We start from the raw sequence: 12,260 nt of genomic DNA, 5'->3' as shown, positions 1-12,260 counted from the left end.
ATGACCAATCTACAGTGAGATTCTGTGGCATTCAAATGATCTTACAGTAACTGTCTGGGACTGTGTGGCTGAACTATGTGTCAAGAATCCCTTAACTGAGTTCTGATGGAGTGATCTTAGATAACCAATGACAGTGTTTCAAAGTGACTTCTGAACAACACATAGCAGCTGGAGAAAAAAAGGCTTGGCCAAAAATAAGCCAAGTATTTAAATGCTCATCAGAACTGCTGGTCTCCAGAAACCCAGAGATGTGAGGACCTTTCCTCTGAAACTGAAAGCAGTAGGTGCCTCACAGAAGGACAAGCAGAAGGAGAACCAGCTGAGTTAGTTCTCAACCATTTGATGAGTTTTCCAGTGAAACAGGAAACTGAGGCAGTCTATAAACAATAAAGCAGAAATCTGAAGAGCTCTGCATTCACAAACAAATTAAACATATGAACAATGGGGCTATTAAGCAGAGAAAAAATCGCATAAATATGGATTATGGCTTGACTGCACAAGGTGATGCCGTTTAGAGATACCCAGCTTAATCAATAAGTTCTGCTTGCTGTAAAGTGGGATACAGTAAGTCTCATAGCTATCTTTGGGCTAAAAGCAGCAATACAATTTCTGGTACCTGAGCTTGTCTGCACTGCCCACTGTGACAATATATCAATCTGTGCAGGCTTGTCTGTACAAGAGTTCGTGACATACCTAGCAACGAGTTATTTCTCATGAGGCCCTGATGAGAAGCCACATTAAGGACAGGATAGGAACAGAGCTTTTGTTCTGAAAATTCATTTCAGAATAAATATGCCAGTTGCAATTTTTGTTGAAGTCAGTCTCTGTAAGTGATACAAGATTGGAAGTGGTCAGTCAAGTGTTGTGACAACATGATTCTCCAAAGCGGAGCAAGTATCCTCAGGGATTTCCTTCCCTTCATTTTTATTTTATTTTGTTTGGATTAGTAAAATGGTTCTTTTAGCAACATAAACAATATTCCAGCACTTTTCTTAAGGAGTAACCTAGAAAACTCATCACCAAGTTCTGGTCTCACCTTGACTCTTGTTTTACAACATTACTCCTAGCTGAAATACGAGGGAAAACAGATATCCTCTGTGGTCACATAAAGGCACTTTACTGTGTTGTACACAAAAGATCATTATAACAAATGCGTTAAGTCTGTTGGTGCCCCTGACATGCATTTTGCAGATCTGATTTACAATGATGTTCTATGTTTTAGATGTTCTGTGATTTAGAATGACGATATTTATGTTATTGTTTGTTTTGGATGTTCACAAATAATTATTTGTCTATGTTCAAATGTCTAAAGCAGAAAAAAATACAATCAAATTTCAAATAACATATACAAGGAAAGATATAGTTTCACTGTTTTAAAAATAAGTTTGATTTCATCTTTGAGTGCAAGCTGTAGCTGTACTCAAAAATTCTTGCTTATCTTGCTTCAATATTTCAACTGAGAGTGAATGTGTTTAGAACTTAAAAAAAATAATAGTAGTAATCAGTCACTAAAATGAATTGATGCCTGGTCTCAGTGTTGCCATTCCCTGAACACCATGTAACCTCAGCTATCAATATGAACTGGCTTTGCTATCTTCTCTTGCTGAGCATCTTCCTCTTTGTTCACCTTGCAACACAGCTGCCCAGGGAGGAAGGATATTAGCCTGCTTTTGGCATGGTTCAGAGTCTTTTTCATTATTATTCTGTTAGTTACAATGAAAATTGAAAAGATTGGTTTGTCACAGTAGATGGAAGGTCATGAGAAGCAGAGCTATTTCAAGTGGTGAATGGATTTATTTCTCTCATTAAATAAGTGTTTCTTACTATATGGAAGTTTTCCATTCTGTTGCAGGTATTTGGTTTCAGGCACAATCAATAATCATGAAACACTGATCTGTAGCACATATGTATCAATGTGACTTATTTATTTTATGAATATGTTTTGCAGTCTCTCCTTCTTAAGATTGAAATTGTCAGACCTACAATTCAGAAATCTGTATTTGACTGACAAAAGCCTGATGAGGAAATTTTAGACCTACAATTACAGATTATCCAAAATGTTGGTTTTTTGTGTGGAGGGGGAGATATTAACAGCTCTTAAAGTAGTACTCAGGAAACCAAACCTTCTCCTTATCCTGCCATCTATTATTCCTAAAATAATTTTTTCTTGTGTTGAGTTACTGGAAAGTTTCTGTTGAGATAATCTTGATATCATCATGACTGCCAAGTCATTCTCTACTTTAGATACTATGAGATATTCAGACAGCCGTGGTCTGAGAGATCTCCAGGTGAGACAGGTATTTGTAGAGCTGACAACCACATCTGATGAAGCTGAGCTCTGATTCATCATGTCAGGAAGTATGTAGTAGTTCTGGGCTACAGACCATGTGCAGTGTATGACCTCACTGAATGATGCATCTTCCACTCTGCAACAGCTTCCAAATGACTTCTGGCACAATTTGAGAGATGGTCTTTCTACTTAGAATGCCTCATGCAGAACCAGTAATACAGGTAACACAACAGAGGTAAGTAGCATTCCCATTTTTTCTTAGTGCTGGGAAGAAGACGACACGGCTAGTAGACAAAAAGGCATGGAAACTAAAATTGCCATAACTGAGATAGGAGTTAAAGTTAACCCTCTCTACTTGGAAGAAACCAGATTATCTCCATCCATGAACACCAAAACACAAAATTGCCATTTTAGTAGGAAATATTTTTAATAAATCAAACTGATGTTACCACTATATGACTGGAAAAAAAGTGGTTTGGGCAACTGCAGATCCTTTGTGCAACACCAATAGTGGGCAAGGCTTTAGAAAGGAAGTAATAATTAAAAACATGAAAGCAAATACAAAGTGAGTTAAAGTACAAAAAATATGCAAAGTCAACCTAACATTTTCCATTGAAAAATTATTTAGCAGAGAAAGGAAACCACATAAATCTCACCCTCTGAAGTATAGAAACATTGAATACTTGGAAAACAATTCATTAAGCAAGAAAAGATTGAAATGTTACCAGAATGGCAGATACAGAACCAGCTGCATGGCAGATGGTAACAAGAAGCTAATGACAGTTCCCCAAAGACATGACTGATACCACAAGGACAACTAAGGGAATCAACATCCTATCCTTTAAGCAGAGACTATGAGAAACTGTCCTCTTTAGCCAAGAAGAATGAAAGAGAAGATATCAGAGAAAAGGTAAAATTCTTTTTTAAATCTAATGGATGGATGAGTACAGGAAGGGAAGAAGAGCTATTTAACACATGAGAGCATGTGGGTATAAAAATACATGAGTTTAAATTTTCCCAGCATAATGAATGAATCAAAAAAGCAGTGAGGTTCCCAGGTTCCCAGGCAGCCCTCCAAGAGGAGAAATGAGTAAAGTATTGGCTTTGGAGACTGATCAGCTTTTATCCAAAGAAGGATCTCATAGCCTGTGACATCAGAGCACTGCTCTCTTCCAGGAGATCTTTTCCAACCCAGCAGTGCACAGCCAAGCCCTGGAAATCATTTGGGACATCTAAGCTGACAGCATCTAAATTTGAGTATCCGGAAACTGGCAACTAGGAAAGGGTGGAGAGAAGCTCTCAACTCTGAAATTTACATCTGCCCTCTTATCTAGTGGTAACTGAGTTCACTGACCTGTGGGTCACTGAAGACATACCTAATTTCTCCATCAGAATTGGATAAAATGAAATAATCTTCCATTTGTAGTTTAGGGGTGCCTTAGTGTTGTCAACAAAGCTTTATTTTAAGGAGAGCTCACTCGTGCATCTCAGATTTGCTAAGAGTGTGAATATAAAGCAAAACTGGATGTACTTTTCTGGCATTAAGTCAAAAATGTTTTAGTGTAGTCTAAAACAGAAGATCTCTCCCACAGTTGTGATGATCTGGCTTTTACAGAATGATGATATGAACAAATTGCAGGCTCAGTACATTATCTAGCAACCTAATATAGACAGATAAGTTTGTCCAGTCAGCTGGCAGGGAATTTCAATGTTGATGCTGATTTGTTGTGTTTGCCTTGTGCCCAGACATAGCACAGGACTGCCTGATTTAGTGCAGGAAGCAAAATATTTTGTAATAGGTATTTGCTTGTTATAGTTGCATAAAAGTATCAAAACTAAGATAAAGGTACTTCACCTGCAACTGTTAGAAGGAATCAAGTAATCAGAAGCAGTCTGCAAATGCATAACACTCATCTAAATGAACAGGCCTCAGCTGTGAAATGATGACCAATTACTTTAGACCAGACTGGTCCTGTCCTCTGGAAAGTATATATAAACGCCAGTGATAGCCAGCGCTGCTTGTGGAAAAATAGAAGAAGCCCTCTTCAGTGCCATCCTCCTTCTTTGAAATGCTCTGGAGTCTGTCTGCCTCAGAGACAAAACCATCAAAGCCTGTAGCTGTTCAAGGCCAACAACATAGCATCAGATTTATAGTAACTTACATCTAATGCTTGACCAGTATGAGTGATTAGTACTTGGCATTTAGATGTTTAGTTGTTACAGCACTTGAGTAAAACATGGCCTTCTTGAACTGTAGAGACTTGCTCGTTGTCTCAGAAAATTCCTTGAACAGCCATTCACGATTCCCTAATAACAAGAGTCACAATACCTAGTACCTTACCCAGAATCATTCCAGAAACAAGTACGATATTCGTTACAAGGACACAGAGTTGCTACAGCACCTGAATGGCTAAAAGACTGTCTACTTTTCATACTTTATTACCTAAATAAAGTTCTCTAGGATATTTTTGAAAAAACAGACATGAGGAAAAGCAAGGAGGAAATGAAGGCATCTACAGTTTCCTACCCAGTAGCACCAGCTGGTAGGGACATATGGCCATGCTGCATAATGTGGTTTCAGACACAAATTGTGCAGTCCCTCATCATTCTCACTTGATTCAGATTAGTATGTAGCAACTCTGAATTTTTGTGGGAAAAATACTAAGAGATTCAACTGAAAAGACATAACATGGGAACATTAGAGAATGTTATTATTAGCCAGCTGAAGAGGAATGTCAGCCTCAGTGTTGGAGAACAAAATGCATTACAAAGCAAAGGCTTTGAAAGCAAGAACAGGCAGCTCATGCTTAGGAAAAGAAAGGTGCAGAGTAGGGCAGCCTTACTCTGGTGGCAAGTCAGTAAAATTGTGCTCAACAGCATCTGGGTCAGTATCAGCAGGGAAAGACAAAGGCGTAGAAAAAGATACTATAACCTTTAGGATCCAAGGCAGACAAAATTTTCTGCAAAAAGATGAAGTCAGAAGGAGCAATATGACAGAGCAGAAGACTTGGGAAGAGCTCCCATCCCGTTCATAAAAGGCCATTTACATCTACAGAAATGTACATAGCCTTTAGACCATCTGGACAATCTCTTTCTTTCCATCTTGGAAATATATACAGCACATACTGTCTGTGTCTACACTACTACAGCCCTGTGCCCCGAAAGCAGAGCTTAGTCCCTGCTCTAGATGGTGCTTATTGACTCATGTGTGTTCAAAGCTGGGACCATGCCAGATCTGGGCCACAGACCCAGTGTGCAACCCTAGTCCAGGTCTCTTCTCTTCCCCATGTAGCAATCCTGTGATCTTGAAAAGTTTGGGGGAGGACCCTTTTTAGATCAAAAAGGCCTGAAGTAATGACAGTGAAGTTGTATAAAATCCTACTTTTATGGCATAAAGTTACTCTCACAGACTTAATGCTGTATGCCTTCACAACTCTTGTCAAGGAGAAAGGCAATTCCAAATGAAAATACAGGTAATAGCTTGCAGGTGGTATTCCTTCCCCAAAATAATTCCACATCTCAGGCAAGAAAATGTTCCTGCAGAGTAAAATGAGTTTCTTCAGCAATAGACTCAGAAGTGAGAAAAGCACCAACAAGATCTTGGAGGTCTTTTCCAACCGTGATGATTCTAAGGCTATATGACTCAAAGTGCTGCTCATCCACCGGACACAGTCTAGTTTAGATCAACTGATATACCCCCCTGACGCAACTGTTGCAAGGCTGAGTTTTATTATTAGTTACCGATATTAATCAAAAGTAAACACACTTACTGCCTTCTCTCCTGGTCCTCCAAGCTGACTCCCATATAAAAGCAGCAGGAAGAGGCTCTTAAGATCACGACATACTTACAGAGGTATGGACAGAGTTTGACAGACATCTGTGCCATTTGTCAGCCAAAACTGAAGACAAATGGCATGGCATTTTCTGTCTATAACTAGTATGCTTTTAAGGAGATAATTTATCTGTATGAATGTCTCCTCTGTAAGCAGTAGGGCTCGTCTCTAAACTGAGACACACTATGCTGAAAATTTACGTCTGGGAATGACAAATGTTGCAGGAGCAAGGAGATTAACAAAAAGGCATGGCTGGATTCAGGATGTCAAGATGGTGAGGAGAAAAATTTTCAAAGCCGAGAATAGTTAACTCCTTTGCAGATGCTCCAAATCAGTATGAAAGCATGGAAATATAGCATGTTTAGCAGCTGTCATTCATGATAGCAACTGTTGTTTAAAAATATTCTTAGGACAGCTCTGCCAAGATTTGGTATGCACAAGACTTGACATCTCTTCACAACATGCCCAATTAGTGATTTTGTTTTCAAAGCAGTTATTTCAGTGCTGTTTTTCCTAATTAAAATTGTTAGGAAGGTGAATGATGGAAATGAACATGGATATTTTAGCATATGGAACAGAAATAGTATTATTCGTAACTATATTAAGCTACAGGGATATTATAAAGATGCATCCATGAGTGTTTGCAGAGTGGTTTGAACTACTTGATTAAGCAGCACCCTATTAGTGAAAATTATGATTAATGAGAAGCTTATAGCAACAAAGCTCTCTCTGCAAGTACTGCAGGAGGAAGAAAGAAGGAAATGAGAAGTGTATTTCAAATTGGAGTTGCTAGATTAATAATTAAGGAATGAAGATGAAAGGGTGTTTGGAAGATTTGTATATTCTAAATTTTAGAATGACCAAAAAGAACATGGACATTGTTCTATTATTTCCAGATAGTTTTCTTATAATACTTTAAGATCCTACTGCTATTCCTTTTAAACAAGGCAGTATTTTACAACATGGTGAGAGAGATGACAGAGATTAAGACATAGGGTGGCAAGCAGGAGCCCCCAAGATCAATACTTTCAGTCACATCCATTATCTGCCATATAAAGCAGGCTGCTGCCTTTTACATCCAGCTATAACACTAATGCATTAGAGAAAGAGGAGATGTGGTCATTCTCATTTATTATTTGTAAGACAGAGCATGCACAACTTGGCTGACATCATCCTCACCACAGCTCATGAGAAACTGAAATAAATCATTTTTGTTGCTTTTAGGAAAGATGAAAAAGGCCTTTCAGGTCTAATAATCGATTTTTCTGCAGCAGAGTGCTCTGTAACATATGCAGCCAAATAGTTTATTGCATATAATTGTGTATGCCCCAAGCTGATGACTTGGCTGCTGTTTGGAGGAAGTCCCTACGTGTACGTACACATACATTGAATAAACATCAAACAACCATTACAATTCAAAGAGGTGTGTTTAGTACTGACAGATGTAGCCAGAGAAAACTGAAAATCACTTTAAGTTCTTCAGCTCTGAAGTCTACTTTGCTCTGGTGGATCAGCACTCTTGTGGGCACAGGACTGCTGGGCTAACAAAAGCCTGTATCAGGAGACAGGTTTCCAGTGCCAGACCAACATGAACATAACAAGGTCAAAATTACTTTTTAGTGCCTGTAAAGGGTCCCCATCACTTTACAATGCAAAGATCACCCTACAGCACACACCCTGTTACGTCTCTTGCTATGAACTTGCCAGAGACCATGGCTCAACATGTTTGTGCTGGTCCCAGACTAGGCATGAGCTTGGATGCACCACTGAGCACACAGGAGACAACTAAGGGCATGGGCAGGTTTTTCTTCCCTGGCTTTCTTATTTAGCAGCCCAGATATGGTCAGTGCCTCCAAATCCACCCTCAGGGAGTAGGAGAAATGTGAGATGTTGTTTGGGAACTGAGGCAGGACAGGGATACTGCTGTTACAGAAAAACTAATGAGAGTGGATCAGAAGTGGTAATTCATGTAGCAGTTAGCCTGAGAGGGAGAAAAAAGAATTATATGGAAGGAGGAATTTGAAAGGGAAAGGTTCACATGGGGCAGTTTATGGGGGAAGCGCAGGTGGTATAAGGAAGGATTGAGAGCACAAGGCTGCAATCCTTCTTTCCCATGGGGTTCCCAGACATCTCCTGACATTTGCGACGTTTTCATAGTGTGATTTTATGCAACAGGATTCAATGACAGCTGGTGCCTGCTTGTAAGGCACACCAGACCACTCTGAACCTACTGTCATGTTCTCAAGGATCTCAGCTTACATTGGTTAAAACATGAATGTAATTTTTATGTTAATGCTCCAAAGCTCCAGCAGGTACCATGTATGACTAGCAAATAGCCTGTTCTAAAATAATTATGTGAGGTGCGAGCTGCTTCAATAAAGCTTTAACTAAAATTGGTAATTTAAATACTAACATTATCATTTCCTTCTTTTTGGAAGCCCAGAGGTAAAGTTCAGGCCTTAGCTATTTTCTGCCTGCTGTCTCATTTCAGGTAGGTGGGATATGGCCTAAGGAGCAATGGCCTAAAACTGGAACATAGGATGTTCCTTACTAACATGCGAAAGAACTTCATTACAGTAAGGGTGATGGAGCACTGGAACAGGCTGCCCAGAGAGGTCATGAATTCTCCTTCTATGGAGATACTCAAGACCTACCTGGACACCTACCTGTGGGACCTCTTGTAGGGAAGCTACTTTAGCAGGGGGGTTGGACCAATGATCTCTTGAGGTCCCTTCCAGCCCCTGTAATTCTGTGAGTCCGTGTTATGCAACTAGATATATTCTCTACGAGGAAAAAGAAGCCAAACCTTACAGCTAAGAGGAGCCTATGCATATTCATGCCCTCCTGAGAGGTCACCAGAGAAGTTCAGAACAGCTGTTCCACTGTGTCCCAAGCTTAATCATCACCCATCTATTTTGGTTTCATCTGGCTGGAGAACATTACTACAGGTAAGTTTAAGGAAAACAGCTAAGCCTCATTTGTTTCTGGACCAACTTAATGATTGTTGGTTTTTTTGTGCATGAATACATTTAGGTCTTCATAGGTAGATTGAAATCTTCCTTACACAGCTCTGTTGTTGTGCCTCTGTCACAACAACATACTGGCTAAAAATTCCAAAGAATGACTGTTGAGATGGCCAAAAAAATGGGAAAAAGCTAATAAACTAGACTGCTTTGTTTAAAGATTTAGTTCAAGACTGCCAAAATGCATGTATACCCATTAATTACACACTGATGAGAAAAACTGGAATATGAAGTACAGAAAAAAAGCTACTGCACCAAATAAATGTGCAACTTGTATTTCTCAGATGAGGCAGAAGTAATTGCTAGACTGTGCAAATAACAAAAAATATTGCTGAACTATTTAATGCCTATTTCCACAAAGATTAATTCTTCCAGAAGATCAAACACTTGGAAATCTGACATGCATGTTTTCCTGTGCATTTCCATTTCTGTGCATTATCCTAAGAGTTTAAACAAACTGGGCAGCTAGACACTTACTGTTTAAATTCTTCAAGAAAATGCTGTTTTGGATTACAAAAACCTACACTTCCATACATTTTAACACAAAATGTAATGCAGTATTTTCGAAGCCCCAGTCACTGTGAGTGCAATGACCTCTGGCTCATTCTAGGTATGTGGTCTGTCAGTTTTCTGGGAAGTACTCCTGTGCTTCCACTGACTTTACAGGGAGCCTCAGGCGAGCGTGCTCTTGGGCATCTGAGGTCCTTCGTTTTATTTTTGTATGAATCTTGGCCTGTTGCCCTGAAGTCCATAAAGATTCATGTCTGAGAAGCAGGAAAACAATTAAGTAAAAGGTTCAGAGAAAGAAATGGTTTTCCAGTTGGCCCCAAAAATGCCAAATCCACCCCAGTGTAATTCTGTTGAAAACAATGGAAGTACACAGGAGCTGAACTTTTCCCACTGCCTTCACACAACAGTAAGCAGCCTATAACACAATTTTATCTAATTAAATTATGTCATGGTCCTGCACATTTTCTGTGGGAACAGAAATTCTCTATGTGGGATTGGCTTTTTGTATTCTGTTCGTATTCGTATAACCCTCACATGACAAAGAAAACTATTGCTTTCTTAATCTTTGAAAATTCTGTTTCTAACCAGAGATGCTGCATAGTGTTGGTGACAATCCTTGCATAGGAGAGAAGGGGACAAGAGGAAACACTGGTAATACCACAGCCTCAGTATTCACATTCCCTTCTGGGCACTCCTTAGGTAATGATGTTTTGCTGTAAGCTAATTAAGGGCTAAAATGGGCCTCTTATAATTCAGGTTTGAATACCAAGCAATAAGAATCTGCTTTGCAAATGAACTGTCACAGAGCTATGATACCTCTGAGAACACAAGGTGAGGACGACACCAAGAGCGAGGACGAGAAAGGATCTCTATGGGTTTCTCAGTGTATGGGTGGCATGTCCCCAGTGTGACAGGGTCACAAGTGAGTATTTACTTGCCAGCATCAGCAGCTCTGCCAGGTCCCAGAAGAGATGCACAAAAGACGACTGCTCCTTGCATCACCTACTCACCCTCTCTAACACACCAACCAGCAGGGTTGCTCAGCACAGCCCTCCTGCTGCCACCTCCCTGCTGCCAGAGTGCGATCTCCCCAGGGTTCCTGCAGCAGCTGGTGAGTACCAAGGTACAGCTGCAGAGGCCATAAAAAAGATGAAAATCTTTGCTTCAGAACAAATCAGCATAGTCCTACACATATTTAGATAGATTAAAGCAAAATCAATATTCTTATAAAGAACGAGGAAAATACTTGTACCTTAGTTTTTCACTCTGCTGCATAGGTAATTTTAGCTACAATTTAAAAAAAAATCCTTCGTAACCAAACAGTTTCCTCAGAAATTGACAAACTTCCGTGATAAAAGCATGACAAACTTGCTCGTAGCTTTTGCTTTTTGAATTTGATTTTAAAGCTGGCACTAAAGTCAAAGCTACAGCTTGATTTAAATCCTCAGAGCAGATGGAGAACAAAAGGCATCAAATCATCTGCCAGAAAACAAAACACTACATTTCCATAAGAACAAATGTTTACATTTAAAAATGCATACATCTACTTCAGCTAGAAATAGAACAAAAGGCAGGAAAATGTTCATTCCTGTGAGTAATAAATCATACTTGGCACACTCTTAGAGTTATGTTAGGACCCAGCTTCCCAAAGGCAGCACGCAAAGCTATTGGAATTCCGTAAGCTTTCTACAACTGCATGCATAATGGAAATTAAGAACAGGGCACTTGGTATGAAGTAAGGTTGCATAACAAATAATTGTTGGATTTTTGAAAATTAGGTCAGCCGCTGTAGTATGAAATAACGTATTGTGTCCCCCTGTGCCTGAAGGCAGCCCTGAACTCCAAAGGCCGGTGCAGAAGCAGGGTGGTACTGCAGCACTGCACGGCTGCAGCAGGGAGCCCGAGCAAGCCATTCGGAACGGAGAACATGTTTCTATGCAGAGCCCTATGTTTCACACACCCTGCCAGCGCACTGCAGCTCATGAGTCACCCAAAAACCCTGTTGAGACACAGGCAGTGCAGTTATTTGGCTCGATACACAACTAAACATGCCACAGTCAATGCTTTCTTCATATGTGAGTGCTAAATGCATCATGATAACCGTAAAACATCTCCCTAAGCATCAGGAAGCCCGTAAATCATCTCCCACAACCAGCTACAGAGACCACGGGATCTGAGATTGAGCTCGTACTTACAGCATCAGCCAGGACAAAGCTCTGTGTTTAACTATTCCTTCATAAACTGCTTCCACATGCTTGTCTGCTCATTGTGCCATTTCTTCCACTGGTTGCTTGTGTTTGACAGCATCTGGACTGCAAAATGATCCTTCTTCCTCCTCTCTTGCAAAATCAGCAAGCTGCGGAGGGATGCGTGACCACTGCTGCAGCCTCTGTGTATCGGAGCAGCCCAATGCAGCAGAGGCTCTAGCTCCCCCTTCCCAGCCTGGGTTTTCCTTTTCTTTTTTTTTTTTAAAGAGATATGATCCGACCTCATGTTTCAGCAGCACAATGCTAACTGCAGGCACTGAGTATCTGGCTGATAGAGGACAACACCAAGACAGAAGGCCAACCACATTTTGAAGAGATAACACGCAAGGCACACCTT

General features: G+C 40.2%; 1 protein-coding gene across 1 annotated transcript in view; it reads right to left on the bottom strand.

Annotated features, from left to right (window-relative positions):
• Positions 1-12,050, bottom strand: part of SACS (sacsin molecular chaperone) — a 59,551-nt gene extending 47,501 nt beyond the window's left edge. Inside the window, exon 1 of the mRNA XM_021379404.1 lies at positions 11,852-12,050. The gene's annotated coding sequence lies outside the window, so the exon portion shown is untranslated. The remainder of the gene's footprint in view (positions 1-11,851) is intronic.

The sequence above is a fragment of the Numida meleagris genome, chromosome 1, assembly GCF_002078875.1.
Source record: "Numida meleagris isolate 19003 breed g44 Domestic line chromosome 1, NumMel1.0, whole genome shotgun sequence".
Lineage (NCBI taxonomy): Eukaryota > Metazoa > Chordata > Aves > Galliformes > Numididae > Numida > Numida meleagris.
The sequence above is the reverse complement of the archived record's forward strand: the minus strand, read 5'-3'. Positions and strand labels throughout refer to the sequence as shown.